The 19,076-nt window shown below is 45.6% G+C and overlaps 1 protein-coding gene across 4 annotated transcripts in view; it reads right to left on the bottom strand.

The window, feature by feature from the left end:
• The window catches only part of LOC123762041 (uncharacterized), a 96,217-nt gene extending 82,269 nt beyond the window's left edge, over positions 1–13,948 (bottom strand). For 2 of the 4 annotated variants that reach the window (XM_069335825.1, XM_045748240.2), the window contains exon 1: positions 13,621–13,948. The gene's annotated coding sequence lies outside the window, so the exon portion shown is untranslated. The remainder of the gene's footprint in view (positions 1–13,620) is intronic. The other 2 variants (XM_069335828.1, XM_069335827.1) reach the window with 2 other exon arrangements.
• Positions 13,949–19,076: the final 5,128 nt, after the last annotated feature.

Below are 19,076 nucleotides of genomic sequence, written 5' to 3'. Positions count from 1 at the left end.
GGTTACAGCGAGGCAGGGGGGGGGGGGTGGGGGTGAGGGGAGGTCAGCTGACACCAGGTTGGCATAGGAGATGGGGAAGGGGGGAGAGGGAGGGGGAGAAAGGGTAGAAGTGGCAGAGAGAGAGAGAGAGAGAGAGAGAGAGAGAGAGAGAGAGAGAGAGAGAGAGAGAGAGAGAGAGAGAGAGAGAGAGAGAGAGAGAGAGAGAGAGAGTATAAGCAAAGCCAATAAGAAACTAAGGAATAGAGAAGCCACACAAGTCTATGGCTCTGCTCCAGTAGCACAGTGGTCTGCGTGCTCGGCTCACAATCCCGGGCACCCGGGTTCAACCCCCGGGGGTGGACTGAAATATTGGCGTACCTTTCCTTTCACCTGATAACTCTTTTCACCCAACAGTACAATAGGTGGCCGGTCAGTAGTTGGCCGAGGGGAGGGGGACCTGTATAAGCCTAAGTGCAGGCTTCCTGTCCCCCAAAACGGGAATTATAATGTCACCATAAGGACTGAAATGTTGCATTGTATGCATTGTATGTACTAGCTCTATCTATAAATTCATCAATATTTGTATCACACCCTGTATGTATGTACTTTACCTGAATAAACATTTGAATTCTGAATTTGAATTTGAAAGTCTATGCTTACCACCCACCATGATGTCTCTGTATTGACAGACTTTTTGGCGGGGTTTGAATTATCCAATCAGAGAGCAGGAGCCGTGTGTGTGTGGCGCCCTCCACGTCTGGCGGCCATCACAGTAGACTCATCAGTGTGACGCAGACCAGCACGGGGGCAGGACGCCGCCCTGCAGCTAAGGCCCGCTCCAAGGCCTTTCCACCCAGTCAACCTAAATTATCAAACCTTCCACAAACTGTCATCACATGGAAGATGAACGCAGACAACTGGTGTGATTCAGACTGTTTATCTATCCAGTCACACGGGGCAAGCTATGCCAGTTAAGGAAGAAATTTGAATAATGAATCATTGAGGATCTTGTATCGCGTATGTCAGTACAGATCTAGAATATGCAGCGCTAACGTAGAGAAAGTCTTTATGTATCCCACCAGGCTAGTCCCAGAAATGGAAAATAGAAGAGACTTTGGTGATATGATCACTGCATGTAAGATTCTCAATGGAATAGGCGCAGCAGATAAGGAAGCAGCACTACGTAGGTACACGAACACAGGTGAAACAATTAAAAGATTGAAAGGCGGGACCCAAAACCCGAAACTCAACCCCTCCAAGCATAATTAGCCAACTAAAATATGTCACAAAAGATTCGTGTTCCCACAATTGGTACCCAATATATATATGTTAGGTCAGAGAGCCAGCTAAGGCGGTAATTGGTTAGTTTTTATTGTCTTAAGGCCTTATTAATAAAATAATCGATTAAAGGCGAATGTGAGTGAAAATCTATATATCTCTGTGTCTGTCTGTTTTACGAGTTATTCATGTCCGTGCTACGTCTTGGCTGGCTTAATCTTTATAAATCAATCAATCTGTCTGTCTGAGGCAGAGAGACGTGCAGAGAGTGAGGCGCGACCGACCGACACACACACACACACACACACACACACACACACACACACACACACACACACACACACACACACACACACACACACACACAACTCACAAGCTGCCTCACAAAGCTATTTTAAAGTCTTTATTCATGCAGTCATCAGACGGAAATATTAAATGTGTGTGTGTTTGTATATGAAGGATAAGCAGATTAGATGATTTTTGCTATATAAAGAGCTCATAAATATTAATAGCAATCAGATATACAATTGCAGAAGCCAGAGATGGGCCAAAGATATTTCAGTCAGGTAGAATTAGACGATAATGTTCATTGATGACTATCTCTCCCTTTTTTTTAAATGGCTTTTATCTCAAAAAAAACTTCCTTACAGTGTGTTCACTCGTGTTCACTCGTGTTCACTCTGGGTGTTGGGACACAGTACGTCTTATGATATATAAACCACATATGGCACTAGAATCAGCTGAGCAGATAAGTTATATACCAAGGTATATAAGCAGGGCGTTTGGCCACTATAGGGTCTATCCTTTGTGGTGTCTCTAGACGAGACCCACACTATCCTCCTTCCCATCCCACGCCCTCACACCACCTATCCTTAAGGTCCTCTCAAGTCACGAGTGAGCACAGCGAGTGAGCACAGTGAGTGAGCACAGCGAGTGAACACAGTGAGTGAACACAGTGAGTGAACACAGCGAGTGAGCACAGTGAGTGAGCACAGCGAGTGAGCACAGTGAGTGAGCACAGCGAGTGAGCACAGCGAGTGAACACAGCGAGTGAACACAGTGAGTGAACACAGCGAGTGAGCACAGCGAGTGAGCACAGCGAGTGAACACAGTGAGTGAACACAGCGAGTGAGCACAGTGAGTGAGCACAGCGAGTGAGCACAGTGAGTGAGCACAGCGAGTGAGCACAGTGAGTGAGCACAGCGAGTGAGCACAGCGAGTGAACACAGTGAGTGAACACAGCGAGTGAGCACAGTGAGTGAGCACAGCGAGTGAGCACAGCGAGCAGGGAAATAAGAACCTGTACGCCAACAGTTGTGTGCTGCTCATAGCACAGCTCCCAGCACATGTGTAAGGACAGACAGCGCGCGGTCCTGTCAATCCAAGCTTAAATATAAACTTTTTTTTCAACTTGAAAAGCATAAAGTATATTAAACCCCGAGATGATAGTGTAGATGGACTATCCACATCCATCTAAAGAACAGTGGAAGTGGACATAAGGAAACACGGGAGATATGATCACTGCATACAAAATACACAAGAGTTCTGGAACCTGCACACTATACATTGTAGATAAAGAGGCGGGACCCAAGAGCTGAAGCTTAGTCTAGATGGAACAGCCAGCACGCGGACACAAAGAAATCCCAGACAATAGCTCTACACTCCGACTAAAATCAATAACCAATCAAAGACAGAGACAGAAAGCGGAACCAATAGCTCTCCGACATTTGAAAAACTCAAGAACCAATCAGAGATAAGGGAGTCATAAGTAGCCAATGAATGCTGCAGACAAAAAGTGTCGCAGCCAATCAAAGACAGGAAAACAGCCAATGAGAGACCTAGATGCTAAACTGCAGTGGTTCTCAGCCTTTTCTGCCCCCATGCAGCCTTTTCTGCCCCCATGAAGCCTTTTCTGACCCCCATGAAGCCTTTTCTGACCCCATGAAGCCTTTTCTGCCCCCCATGAAGCCTTTTCTGACCCCATGCAGTCTTTTCTGCCCCCCATGCAGCCTTTTCTGCCCCCATTGCAGCCTTTTCTGCCCCCATGCAGTCTTTTCTGCCCCCACTGCAGCCTTTTCTGCCCCCATGCAGTCTTTTCTGCCCCCATTGCAGCCTTTTCTGCCCCCATTCAGTCTTTTCTGCCCCCATTGCAGCCTTTTATGCCCCCCACGAAGCCTTTTCTGCCCCCCATGCAGCCTTTTCTGCCCCCCATGCAGCCTTTTCTGGCCCCCATGCAGCCTTTTCTGCCCCCCATGCAGCCTTTTCTGCCCCCCCATGCAGCCTTTTCTGGCCCCCATGCAGCCTTTTCTGCCCCCCATGCAGCCTTTTCTGCCCCCCATGCAGCCTTTTCTGGCCCCCATGCAGCCTTTTCTGCCCCCCATGCAGCCTTTTCTGCCCCCATTGCAGCCTTTTCTGCCCCCATGCAGTCTTTTCTGCCCCCACTGCAGCCTTTTCTGCCCCCATGCAGTCTTTTCTGCCCCCATTGCAGCCTTTTCTGCCCCCATTCAGTCTTTTCTGCCCCCATTGCAGCCTTTTCTGCCCCCCACGAAGCCTTTTCTGCCCCCCATGCAGCCTTTTCTGCCCCCCATGCAGCCTTTTCTGCCCCCCATGCAGCCTTTTCTGCCCCCCATGCAGCCTTTTCTGCCCCCCATGCAGCCTTTTCTGCCCCCCATGCAGCCTTTTCTGCCCCCCATGCAGCCTTTTCTGCCCCCCACGAAGCCTTTTCTGGCCCCCATGCAGCCTTTTCTGCCCCCCATGCAGCCTTTTCTGCCCCCCATGCAGCCTTTTCTGCCCCCCATGCAGCCTTTTCTGCCCCCCATGCAGCCTTTTCTGCCCCCCATGCAGCCTTTTCTGCCCCCCATGCAGCCTTTTCTGCCCCCCATGCAGCCTTTTCTGCCCCCCATGCAGCCTTTTCTGCCCCCCATGCAGCCTTTTCTGCCCCCCATGCAGCCTTTTCACTACATATCAGAATGACACTTCCCCCTCCCCCCCCCCTACTTTAACACATATGATGGGCTTCAAAATCTGTGAGTAAAAACCAAGAAGTCGACTATAACAATAAATATTTCCACAGATAAAGAGAGTAATATCTTTGTTGTTACTATAATGTGTGCCATACAGGAGCCCTGTGGACTGTGTACAATCTGTGTTATTGTGGTGTGTGGAGATGCCAGTATGCCAGCAGTTTGGGTCTGGGAGTTCCAATCCACCCCCTTGAAATCCTGCTGTGGTGCTAGGTTCCTGCTGTGGGGCCAACCTCCTGCTGTGGTGCTAGGTTCCTGTTGTGGGGCCAACCTGCTGCTGTAACACCCATGACCCCCCCCCCCTTAGAGTTCACACTCAGGGAAGCCTTCTCCAAGAGGTCAGCCCAGATGACCTCCGGATTATCTTGTATGTTGATTAAAAAAATTCCTGGGTTAGTCTTAGTCTACACTACAGTCTACAGTCTACACTACACATAAGGGGCATAACTGGCAAACCCCTCACAGTGTTCAAGAGAGAACTGGATAAGCACCTCCAAAGGATACCTGATCAACCAGGCTGTGACTCATACGTCAGGCTGCGAGCAGCCGCGTCTAACAGCCTGGTTGATCAGTCCAGCAACCAGGAGGCCTGGTCGACGACCGGGCCGCGGGGACACTAAGCCCCGGAAGCACCTCAAGGTAGCCTCAAGGTAGGTAGGTAGTCAGCATAGTTTCAAGTATGTAATATTTCATGATACTCTTGTCAAACATTGCAATGGAATTAGACTCCAGATTCTTATGTGTAAACATCCATGGATCTCCCCCTTTTGGCCAGGTCAGAGGTCAGTTACACAAGTAATTAATAACTCCTCTCTTGAAGAGTGTATGGTGAATGTCAAACAAGTTTAATGAAAATTCTTGAGTGTTTGTACACGTGTGGCCGATCTTTTACATTCTTGGTGTAGGTAGCAACAGCAGATCTCCCCCCTCCCCCCTGTGGGGGTTGTATATAGAGGTCCTGTAGAGACTTAGTTGGAAGAGAGTGCCGAACACCGGGGCCCAGAGAGGTTGTGGAGAACATCGGGAGGTGACAGAGGGAGAGACAGAGGTCTTAAGGTAATGTGTGTGATCTCTGAGGTTTTGTTCCATGTCCAAATTTCTTAAATTTTTGCCAGTGTTAGAGTAGGATTTATAAGTGGTGATTGACATAATTTTGGTCTCAATAAACTCATGTTAAATTTCCCGTCTGTGCCAATTGTTGAATCCTCTTAGCCTTTTGGATATAGTGGCTGACAACCGTTTTCATAATTAATGACAGTCATAGAAAGTACTCTCCAAGTCAAGCAATGTTTCTTGCCTCGTTGCTTGATATAGTCTCAATGGTCAAAGGTAGATGGTGGCAGCGTATTTAATCCTGTGTTAGCATTTCCTTGTTGGCAGTGTACCTTTGAGTTCCGGTGTAACCATCATATGTCAGCTCATAACAGTGTTACCAAGTGCAACCGATGGGGAAGTGTTACTCAGGATAAGCAGTGTTTACATTATTAGTTTAGTATCCATTATAGTGGTGTTACATACATTTAGAGCGGTTTTACACTAGCCTCCTGCTGTGGTGCTAGGCTCCTGTTGTGGGGCCACCCTCCTACTGTGGTGCCACCCTCCCTTCAACGGTTCTCGCTCAACAAAAACCCACATAACTGGATATATTACAAGGTCCCGGGTCTCTTGTTTACAAGGGAAGACAGCTGAGGGCCTTCTCTGGCACCAGGGGGGACCTGAGACTGCCTCATACACGGCGGACCTGCTGCTCAAGGTCCACCCTTCAGCAGTACCTCCTATCCCCCCCTCCTAACCCCCACACAACCCCCACCATCCCTTCCTCCACACTATCCCCCACTTCTACCTAGACTACCACCCCCTCCTTACCCTGGGGTGGTAGTCTAGGTAGAAGACTTTAGGTAAGACCTTACCTTAACGAGGCCTTCATCTTAAGCCATCATGCAGTTGCATCCTCCTACCCCCCATACCCGGAATGCTTGTAAATTCAGGTAAATTCAGGTAAAACAGTTGTAAACTCTAGCGCCAGAGGACAATAATAACAGAGGTCGACCTGGCCTCCTCCTGCAAGTCTTCAAGGTCGAGGTTCAAGGTTCATCAGGTCCTCCTTGATGAACCTTCATCCTCGAGACGGGTGGGGTGGAGCAGGGGGTAGACAGGTGCAGGAGGGACAAAGAGGGTAGTAATGACCAAGAGAAGGGTGGGTGTTCCACAGATCAATATCACACATTACCACACGTAATACAACTTCCACCAGGCACTCCAGCTGCTGCTTGCACTCTCACCAGCTGGCTCACACACTCACCAGCTGACTCACACACTCACCAGCTGGCTCACACACTCACCAGCTGGCTCACACACTCACCAGCTGCCTCACACACTCACCAGCTGGCTCACACACTCACCAGCTGGCTCACACACTCACCAGCTGGCTCACACACTCACCACCTGGCTCACACACTCACCACCTGGCTCACACACTCACCAGTTGGTTCACACACTCACCAGCTGCCTCACACACTCACCAGCTGGCTCACACACTCACCAGCTGGCTCACACACTCACCAGCTGACTCACACACTCACCAGCTGGCTCACACACTCACCAGCTGGCTCACACACTCACCAGCTGACTCACACACTCACCAGCTGGCTCACACACTCACCAGCTGGCTCACACACTCACCAGCTGGCTCACACACTCACCAGCTGGCTCACACACTCACCAGCTGGCTCACACACTCACCAACTGGCTCACACACTCACCAGCTGCTTCACACACTCGCCAGCTGGCTCACACACTCACCAGCTGGCTCACACACTCACCAGCTGGCTCACACACTCACCATCTGGTTCACACACTCACCAGCTGGCTCACACACTCACTAGCTGGCTCACACACTCACCAGCTGGTTCACACACTCACCAGCTGGCTCACACACTCACCAGCTGCTTCACACACTCACCAGCTGCTTCACACACTCACCAGCTGGCTCACACACTCACCAGCTGGCTCACACACTCACCAGCTGGTTCACACACTCACTCATACAACCCAAAATACATTAAATACAACACATCTGACGTATCAGTTAATAACAATAGTAATGAGCCTGATAATAACAATGATCTTTATTGGGCAACAGCGATAGTAAAGACTCTATAGAAGGTCAGAGTTTAGAGTCAGTGTGACTCTTTAAATGGACCGCAGAGAGCTTACCTTGAGCTCTCAATAGAGTTTATATAAATTACGTGGCTGGCATAGACAAGGCATTCTTAAACCTACATATAACGTACACAAAATGGTTTCTCCTTACACACACACACACACACACACACACATATATATATATATATATATATATATATATATATATATATATATATATATATATATATATATATATATATATATATACACAACCTAGCCTAAGAAGAGCAGCCTAACATACATTGATAGGCTGGGACGCCTCCGCCTCACCTGCCTTATAACCACACACAATTACCTTTAATTACACTTTAGATTACTCTGCTTGTTGAGGCGTAACCAGAGGACAGGAGAGAGAGCAGACTGGCCAGGAGGAGGAGGAGGAGGAGGCCAGGAGAAGGAGAAATGGAATTCTTCTCACGGTAGTAAGGAAGGCTCCCTAGTAGCCATGGTTGTATAGTAGAGGTTGTTGTAGTTTTTCATATCCTTAATAAAACTGAAAGAAAACTGCAGACCACAACAGTCTGATCACACACACATATGGCATGAAGAGCGACTGAAGGAACTGAACCTGACGACGCTAGAAACAAAGGAGGGAGAGGGGAGATATGATAAAGACATGTAAAATACTTAGTGGGGGGGATTGACAGAGTGGAAATAGACGAAATGTTCACCGTGAATACCAGCAGAACGAGGGGACATGGGTGGAAACTCAGATGAGTCACAGGAATGTTAGGAAGTTTTCTTTTAGCGTGAGAGTAGTGGGGAAATGGAATACACTTAAGGAGCACATTGTGGAAGCAAACTCTATTCATAATTTTAAAATTAGATATGATAGGGAAATAGGACTGGAGTCATTGCTTTAAGCAACCGACAGCTAGAAAGGCGGGATCCAAGAGCCAATGTTCGATCCTGAAGGCACAAATACGTGAGTATACACACACACACAAACCCACATACAACTCCTCTATACAACATACCACCTGACACTCTCCTCATAGCAAAATAAATACATAAACCTCGGACGAAATGGAACTGTAGCCTCGCTGTAAATACATTTCCTCTGCCTTGACGGTGACTGACGCTCCACCGAGGCTCAGACCATTGTTACCTCAGAGCTGGCGACACAGTCCACACCAGCTACCACACAGCTGGTGTATACCACAAAGCTCCACACCTGTCCCTGGTCCACCTCTAGCTCCTAGCTCCACACCTGTTTCTGGCCCACTTTTAGCTCCTAGCTCCACAACCTTCGAGAATCAACTGATCATTAACTCGTGTTCCAAAGGCCACGCTCGGAACTACTGCCCCTCTCCCCTCCCACTCAATAGTCGTTATCACCTGTGTCACTCGCAACTGTTCTCCACTCCACTGTTCTCTGTTCAACAAGTGTTCTGCACTCTGCCTGTGGTTGAGTGCAGCTCTACGAAGCCTCTGGCGAGCTTGATAGCTGCTCCGCCTCGTCGCTTCGTTGAAGAAACTAGTTCTCAGTCTCCTTCGTCAGTTGGTCGTGCCTTAGCAACACGCTGCAAGCCGTGGCACGCGCGTGTGTGTGCGTGCGTGACAAATTGCTTGGTTCTGTGCATCTCTAATGCATTTGCCCTCCGTGTGTGTCCCCCAGGGTCGGCTGGCACCGCCACCTGGCTTGATGGGGCCTTGTTGTCTCTCAAAAGGGCGGGAATTACACTACTGATGCTCGCTTGACCTGTCACTCTGCCCAGCTGTCATATTTCAGCCTGCAGCTCATGTTCTACGATGTTGGGGTTAACATTTGCAGTTGCGACTACCTAACCTAACCTTTGTCACATTGTCGATTGTCTACGTTTTGATGTTTTCACTTCTATTTATTATTTATAAAATCACTTGGGCTGGTCGGTAGAGCGACGGTCTCGCTTCGTGCAGGTCGGCGTTCAATGCAAGTTATATATATATATTCTATATATAGTCGCAATATATATTATATTTATATATATAATATATATATAATCCTGGTGACCATTCAGGCTTGTTCGCACTTATATATATAATATATATATTATATATAGAGTTATATAGTCGCAATGGTTTGATGCTTTCCCCTGATGATTCCCTTCCCTTGGGATCCTCTCGGACGTAGATTCGAGCCCTCGTCACGGCCCTTGTGGATTTGTTCACAGATAAGGTCTGTGTTTTAGGGGACATGATCTGTTTAAAATATTAGTTTATATTTTTTGTTTGGGGGGAAAAACCATTCAGAGTGTAATTCATTTTTTTCAATTTCATTTTGAATTTCTTTTTTGATTCATTTTTTTATTTCTAATTCATTTTTTGAATTTCTAAAAATGGTCTTTTATCATAGGAAAAAACGTTCTTTCTTTCTACTTTATCTGCAAAAATTTTTATGATTTTATCTTTTTTTTGTTATTAACTTTTATGATTTTATCTTTTTTTGTTTTTATCTTTTATGATTTTATCTTTTTTTGTTTTTATCTTTTATGATTTTATAAGTTTAAACGCCTGATAATTGGACAATTTAATATTCTGCCACAAATATTTTCTAGCACTGTCCCTCAGTGGTCTACCTATACCCCCCCTGGCCTCGTAGAGTTTACTCATAGAGCTTAGTTTACTCTTTTACTCATAGAGCCTGAGTAAACTCAACAAAGCATTAAAAGTGACATTGATCACCGAACTGATAACAAACACAACATAATGTACTTAATGTCTCTCCACACACACATCAACACCTGAACCATAGCACAGCTGTAGTGCGTGAACCCACAGTGTTGATGAAGGCATGAGTGACACTGGCCCAATCGCAGCTAGCTAGACCTCTGTAGCCATATGTACATACATGTAGGTGAACCCATGTACAGGGTTCACCTACATGTATGTACATGTAGGTCCTCGTAGGTCCTCATTCCACTGAAGATTTAGAAAAACGCGGGCATTGAGGCGAAGCACAGGGCGCCTAGGGCACGTTCCCAGCGCCCAGTCTTCCCTGACTTCAAAAGCCACCAGTACCAGGTACGCCTCTAATCTTCTGACATTTACCTAGCCACACAGGACAGCCCTGAAGACAAGACGGCTGTTCCAGACTCAGGACTCACACGCCAGGAAGAAAGTGATGTGGTGGAGACTGACTCCATACACAGTTTCAAATGTAGATATGATAGAGCCCAATAGGCTTAGGAATCTGTACACCGGTTGATTGACAGTTGAGAGGCGGGACCCAAGAGCCGAAGCTCAACCCCCGCAAGAATCTTCAGAGAAGTCTTCAATGTAGAAGGGCTAATTAGGCACTGGTGGCTAGTTAAAGACGTTCTCTTCAGTGATAGGCTATGGAGATCTAAATCTTTCACACCTTACAGTAAAACCCGAGGCGTCACCTGAGAGCCTGGGTAGGGAGAGTGAGGGAGGGGTAGGGAGAGTGAGGGAGGGGAGAGGAAGGGCAGGGGAGGGAGAGTAAAGTAGTAAAGGTGAGAGAGTGAAAGAAGGGAGTGGTGGATGAGGCAGAGTCTGCAAGGATAGAGGAGAGGGCGGTAACACCACTCCGACCTATTACTTGACACCTTTACCTGTATATTATGAGCCTTAACACCCCCCCCCCCCCTCACACTCCCTCACTCGTTGCTCCACCCCTTTACTCTCTCATAATCCACTATCCCTTCCCTGGTAGTCCACTCTCACTATCCCATATCCCTGACTGGTCACCGCTCTCCAAGTCGGAGACGGACAGGAGCTCGGGGAGTAGAAGGACTCTTGAAACCTTCTTCAGGTATGCCCCGGGTATGCCCTAGACCAATGTTTATATTCTCAATATATTACTGCCCCTCAGGCGGCGCATAGGTTTTTAAATACTATAATTAATTCCCTCTCTAAAAGTATATACCTTGGCTAACTCATCAGTTCTGCTCATTTGTAGATATTGTACGTATTCCATCATTGATGATTTGTGTACATCTTGCCGTGCTTCTGATACGTGCACTTCAGACTTATGTCTTGAGGTTAAGGCCAATCTGGGAGGATAAGATTCACTCACAACGGATGTGTCAATCTTAAAATACGTGTACACTTTTGAGTGCAAGGTGTATAGCCATTTTGTTCTGTGTGAACACTGCAAGCAGAGTTATTCATACATGTGAGGAGTGGAAGCCTAGTTATTCATACATATCTAGAATGAAAGTCTAGTTATTTATACATATGAAGAGTTGAAGCCTAATTAGTTATACGCGTGAATTATAAATGTGAAGAATGCAAGCCTAATTATTTAAACATGTGAAGAGTGAGAAGCCTAGTTAGTTATACACATAAGAGTGGAAGCCTAAAGTTATTTCAGCCCAGCTTCCTAAAACGAAATTAATTATAGTAACGATGTTTGATCGAAAGTAGAAATATGTCGTGACGGACCACCGGAAAGTAGGATTCAATAATACTGAATTTGAACAAATCGGAAAAAAATGTTCCTATATATATGTTCATAATAAAAATCTAACCTAACCGTCATAGCCTCGTACACGCTATCCGAGGCCTATTATAGTACATATATGTGCTATATTAGGCCTATAGGAATATTTAAGTTTGGATTTTTAATTTTATTGTCTCCGGACTCTTATGCGTTATTCATACACGTGAAGTGGAAGCCTAATTATTCATACACGTAAAGTGGAAGCCTAGTTATTTATACACATGAAGTGGAAGCCTAGTTATTCATACACGTGAAGTGGAAGCCTAGTTATTCATACACGTGAAGTGGAAGCCTAGTTATTCATACACGTGAAGTGGAAGCCTAGTTATTTATACACATGAAGTGGAAGCCTAGTTATTTATACACGTGAAGTGGAAGCCTAGTTATTTATACACATGAAGTGGAAGCCTAGTTATTTATACACGTGAAGTGGAAGCCTAGTTATTCATACACGTGAAGTGGAAGCCTAGTTATTTATACACATGAAGTGGAAGCCTAGTTATTTATACACGTGAAGTGGAAGCCTAGTTATTTATACACATGAAGTGGAAGCCTAGTTATTTATACACGTGAAGTGGAAGCCTAGTTATTTATACACATGAAGTGGAAGCCTAGTTATTTATACACGTGAAGTGGAAGCCTAGTTATTCATACACGTGAAGTGGAAGCCTAGTTATTTATACACGTGAAGTGGAAGCCTAGTTATTTATACACGTAAAGTGGAAGCCTAGTTATTTATACACATGAAGTGGAAGCCTAATTATTCATACACGTGAAGTGGAAGCCTAGTTATGTATATGGATTCTACACTCACAATTACAAACTAATTCAATATCAGTCTGATTCCAGTATCAGAACATTATTTCCCCTATCATTAATGTGTGTGCGTGTGTGTGTGTACTCACCTATTAAGGTGTGTGTGTGTGTGTGTACTCACCTATTAAGGTGTGTGTGTATGTGTGTCAACATCTACATATGACCCCTATGCCAGCTCCAGTTCCTGGGCTCCACCTGCATACTGTATGTCACCTCAAGCTATTGCAAGTGCTTCCTACACCCTTTTTGCTTCTTAAAACATCTACTTTCTAAACTATCTTTTGGAGTTAGTCTCAACTGCTTTAAGTTATAGCTCATAGACTTGTTCCTTACATCCCTTTGGGTTATTTGAGGTTCACTTCGGCAATTATTCAGGGAATCTTATATGTTGGGATCATGTCCCTTGTTCTATAGTAGTAAGCTCAAAACCCCCACTTCTTCCTCAGCCTTGACTCAGAGATCAAGATCTAAGATGTTTGCCCTGGTTTTTTTATTGCACGGAGATTCCGCACCGGTGCTCTATATATTAGTACAGTTTGATGTGAGAAGTGAACAGCGTGCCAAGAGTGTGTGTGTGTGTGTGTGTGTGTGTGTGTGTGTGTGTGTACTCACCTAGTTGTGCTTGCGGGGGGTTGAGCTTTGTCTCATTGGTCCCGCCTCTCAACTGCTCTGTGTGTGTGTGTGTGTGTGTGTGTGTGTGTGTGTGTGTACTCACCTAGTTGTGCTTGCGGGGGGTTGAGCTTTGTCTCATTGGTCCCGCCTCTCAACTGCTGTGTGTGTGTGTGTGTGTGTGTGTGTGTGTGTGTGTGTGTGTGTGTGTGTGTGTGTGTGTGTGTGTGTGTGTGTGAGGTAAACGGAAGCCTCAGTACCTACCTGATAGCAGGTGTTAGCCAGCTGTGGCGGCTCCTCTAATCAACAAATCCCTGTGACAGAGCTCACACACACACTCACGGTATCACTTCACTATATTAATACCAAAAATACCAGTTTACGGTCCCACCCCCAAACACTTATTCTCAAGACGCAAATGTGTATTTACACACCACCACTCGCGGACAATCACGGCTCCGCATACATCACTCAGACGCCATAATCACGCGTAGAAACCGCGAACTGGTCGCCAGAACCGGTTACGAGGGGTAGGCGTGCGGGAGACGAGGAGCGCGCGTGTGCCCCGGACCAGCGCGGAGCAACAACTGCCTCCGTCTCTCCTCCCACCTCCCCTCGACCCCTCGACAGTTGCCGGCGACCGCTTACTTTTCCCCTTTCTTTGAGCCTCTATATACCCCTCGTTTCCCCCGTTATTTAACCCGTTTGAAACATGTTCGTGGACGACACGGCTTGATTGATTGATTACAATGCCAGTGTTGACGGCTGTAAGGCTTAGAGCAAGCGATTTATGTCGCCGTTTTGCAAGGAGGTGGGAAATTGGTCGGTTAGTTGGCACTACGGGAGACAACACCCATGCAACACACCCTTACCTCACCCTCCCCCCGCCCCCCTGCCACAGTGGCACTCTGGATGGCACTCTAGGTGGCACTCTTGCCTTGCCACACACTTGCTAATGTCACACAAGCGCACCCCAGCCTGCACAGTCGTATGTCAAAGGTCACCAGTCACCTCTGACGACCATTGTGATGGGTCCTCGGTCTTGTGTGGGGGGGGGGGGGAGATGGGAGGAAGTAATCCCCATATATCTTATTCGTCGCTAATTTTAACCCTTTATCTCAGTGGAGATGAAGGTAGAGCGATGGTCTCGCTTCGTGCAGGTCAGAGTTCAATCCCCCGACGGTCTATGAAGTGGTTGGGCACCATTCCCCTCCCCAAATCCTTATTCTGATCCCTTTCCCAGAGCTATATGGTAGCAATGGCGTGGCGGTTTCTCCCGATAGTTTCCTCTTATGTCGTTCCCCGTTTTCCGCTAGTCTTCCCGTTTTCTCATAGTCTTCCCGTTTTCTCATAGTCTTCCCGTTTTCTCATAGTCTTCCCGGTTTCTCGTAGTCTTCCCGTTTTCTCATAGTCTTTCCGTTTTCTCATAGTCTTCCCGTCTTCTCATAGTTTCCCGTTTTTTTAACTATTTCCATTTTCCAAATCTTCCTACTTTTACTAGTCCACGTTTTCTATTAGTCTTCAATTTGCTTCCATTAGCATCCTTATTTTGCTTTATTTATTTATTTATATATATTTATATATGCGAACAAGCCTGAATGGTCCCCAGGACTATATGCAACTGAATATTTTATAGTTTATATATATATAGTGAATATTTATATAGTGTTGCCGTCTTGTGTGTTGATGGTGACCTACACACACAGCTGTCATGGCGTTGGTAATGCCTCTCCTGCTGGAGAGGTTGTTACTATTGCTACACAAACTTAGAGAAGAGTAAAGCCTTGCTATACCATAAAGTGTACCAGGTTAACTTTGGCCAAGAGCTCTGTACTGTGAATGATGTGACTCTTACGATACGTTAACGAGCTGGAGGAACAGGATAAAACACGGCTAAAGTGACGTAACAAGCCAAGTTGACTAAGATATTGCAAATAAATGTCAACCATTTTTGGATGGTAGAGTTGAGGAGGATTGTTGCATTCCTCACCCAAGTGATTGTAGGACTTTGTAGGGGAGTGAAGTATATACACGAGATCTTGGTTATCTTGGATACACGTGGTTATCTTGAGGTTATCTTGAGATGATTTCGGGGCTTTTTTTTTTTTTAGTGTCCCCGCGGCCCAGTCCTCGACCAGGCCTCCACCCCCAGGAAGCAGCCCGTGACAGCTGACTAACACCCAGGTACCTATTTTACTGCTAGGTAACAGGGGCATAGGGTGAAAGAAACTCTGCCCATTGTTTCTCGCCGGCGCCCGGGATCGAACCCGGGACCACAGGGTCACAAGTCCAGTGTGCTGTCCGCTCGGCCGACAGGCTCCCTAAATGTAAGAGGGATTCAAGTCCTCATATTTTTATCTATTAGATCAAGCGATCCGCCTCTAACTGTAGTTTGCTAGCTGAAGTTTGTTAACTAGCTGAAGTTTACTAGCTAGTTTGCTAACTGAAAGGATCAGAATTAAATTCCAGGGATATTTGGGCACGTTTTCTTACCCCTGATGCACCCGTTCAACTATCAGTAAACAGATACTTGTGAGTTAACAGACTGTTGTGGGACGCCTACTGAAAGAAAACAGTCGTTGGCCTAGAGGCCCTGAACGACTCCTATAACCCTAACCTGCTCACTGCTCGTGAAGCCACACAAAAAAATCAAACTAGTCCTTGTGAGTTTTGTGGTGTTTCAAGATACTTGGTGTGTGTGTTTTCTGGTGTTTGAGTGCTTAATTGTGAGAGTACTCAAGTACATCCCACCCCACAGTACAGTGTAATTCCCCTGCTAGCTGCCCATACTTGCCACGCTGACAACTGACTAAGTTGTTCACACACACGTATAATAATACAACCACCGTGTATTTCTCCATTTAATTAAGAGACAAGTACTGTCAATACACACAGTGTATTCTCCCCGCGTGACGCCTCATACAACCCACACTGGCTAAAGTGTATACTGATATACCCTTCCCGGTGTGAGAGGACGCCCACTACAGCCTCCTTGTCTTGATCCACTCATGTTTAACTGGCGCACTGGAAGCCAACGGTCTCCTGAAGCCAATTCGACGATTATTGGGCCAGCAAACTGCTCATTAGGAGCGTGGCGATGCGTGTTCTTCGATCAAACACTCGACCATTAGCGGGTTCGAAGCCTGGACGTTGGCGACGACCTTGGCTTCCACACACCGGCAACACACGGACGCGGGTGGAAGCCTGCCAAGATGGTTATCCATTTCCTGAGATGTATTTTGATCTATGGTGTTGTATGTGTCTCTCCCCTGGTACTGTATTTCTAAGTCCGCGGGCTTCACTCAGTCTATCAGTGGATCATGTTGTTATAGATTCAGCTACTCGGAACAAGTTCCAAGTAGCACGGGCTATGGTGAGCCCGTAATTTACCTCACATAGGAGCGGGGCAAGTAGCACGGGCTATGGTGAGCCCGCAGTGGACTTACCTGGCACAGGAGCGGTGCTGTCTGTCAGTGGATCAGTCTTTGGCTTTATTAATACACTCACCAGCCAGCCTCTGGGTCACGTGACTAACACACTGTCTCACACACACACATATATATATATATATATATATATATATATATATATATATATATATATATATATATATATATATATATATATATATATATATATATATATCAACACCCCATGGAAGAGTCATGTGCGCATATTGGCCTGAATTTGTCTGATGCGGTCCCCTCAGTGGAACTGTCTGGGCTTTTCCCCTCACAAGGGGAGAGAAACACCCCTGTAGCACCGACCTCAGGCGAGGGGACCCTCAGGGGGGAAGGTAGTATGGGCTGAGACGGTAGTCTTCAATGTCCAGTAAGAAGTCCTTAGTTCGAATCCCAGAATGGGACGATGAGGCACTCCGTGTGCTCCAGGCACTGGGCGGACACCTGGTTGTAAAACAGCTTGTTGATCGTGTTTAAAGGAAAATATGGTATACAAGCAGCATATAATTCCCAAATATGTTACAAAAAAACAGATTATATACTTATCCATTATTTCTTGTAAAAAAAAATACAGAATAATTGTATTTACGAGTTATAATACACATTTGCATACACAATAAATGATATTTAATACTAACAATAAAAGGACTGCCTTGACGATAAATTATATATTTAGGCGTCCACTTTTGTGTTGTGTGTGGTACAGGTACACATGTGGCACACCTGCCCTCTCGTAGAGTTGCTGCCAGCAGTGTTACAGGTGTGTCTCTTGCAACACAGGGCCATGGCCTTGCAACACAGACAGAAGTCTCCCTTTGTTATTAAAATAGCCAAACTCATGGTATTGAAGTAATTCTTACTAAACGATGTCACGACAATTAACGACACCTATGGATGTCCAACCACCGTGTAGTGCTGGTAATGATCCGTTGTCAGGTAAGTCAATAATGAGTGGTGTTGCATGTGTGTGGGGGGGGGGTGGAGGATGGCTACCAGGCACGGTACTACACACAGACCATTAGCTCCGGAGAGTATCAGGCAGTCAATGGCTGTACAAGTGACAGGAGAGGTACTGTCTTAACGACCCGGTACTGTCTTAACGACCCGACAACTCCGGGTCGTTAAGACAGGCATTCCGGCAATTACTGGGTTGGTATAATAATCTTTACATCAAGACTGTGGGGTGGGGATAGTAGCCCGCCCCCTCAGTATGGGTGGTGTAGGTGGTCATAACTTGTGGGTCGAGTGCCATGTTTGACCTCCGAGGGTCAACTACTGACCTTCCCCACGATGCAACCCACAACAGCTCCCTAACTCATGGGTAACTGTGCTGTAGACTGTTCAGCTTTGTAAAAAGACTGTTCATCCTGCTGGGTGAACAGTCTTTTTATTGTAATGTGGCCAAATGTCTCTCTGTCTTCTCGGCTCTGAATTAACCACATTAACCTGTATTTACATTATATTAATTATATATATATATATATATATATATATATATATATATATATATATATATATATATATATATATATATATATATATATTGCTTAAATATGACCACATTGCTGCCATTGCTGATCTTATAATATAAGCTTTCTGTGCTTTTATTTCCTTACTCTCGAGATTAATAAGAACAATCAAGTAACCGCAATTCATGGTACTGAAAATCTAATGATTATTAAAAGGTATATTTTCTTCAACCTTTCGTCCCATTCTTGATCATCTTCGGGTAAAGAATGAATATACGAGGTGCAAAATTATCTTAACTACACATGTGAAAGAGGTGAAGTTGTGTGTGGGTGTAAGGTGAAGTAATTTGTATTTATTTATATACAAGAATGTACATTTGGTTTATGAGAGGATTTGAGAGGATTATTTACATTAATGTTTTACATTCTTGTAAAGCCACTAGTACGCGTGGCGTTTCGGGCAGGTCCTTAATCTAACAGATAATTTTAAGTATGGAATTTCTAGCAAAATTGAAAAAAATGTTTACGGGTATTATTGTAAGAAAATTTTACAAAGGTTAGTAGGTGTATTAAAGTAAAATTTGAGGGATATCAACAGGTATATTGTAGTATACTTTGACAATTGTTTAAAGGTATAATGCAGTATACCTTTGTGTTCAATATAACCATCATGATATAAGGTGATAGCAATGATTACAATGGTGAAGTTGTATGGCTTAGGTACATATATTGGGGGATTGGGTAGCACTAGATACAGTGCGAGTTTAAAGCACTAGGTAGGAAACTATGA

Source organism: Procambarus clarkii, chromosome 34 (assembly GCF_040958095.1).
Source record: "Procambarus clarkii isolate CNS0578487 chromosome 34, FALCON_Pclarkii_2.0, whole genome shotgun sequence".
Lineage (NCBI taxonomy): Eukaryota > Metazoa > Arthropoda > Malacostraca > Decapoda > Cambaridae > Procambarus > Procambarus clarkii.
Note: the sequence above shows the minus strand (reverse complement) of the source record. Positions and strands in the feature narration are given on the sequence as shown.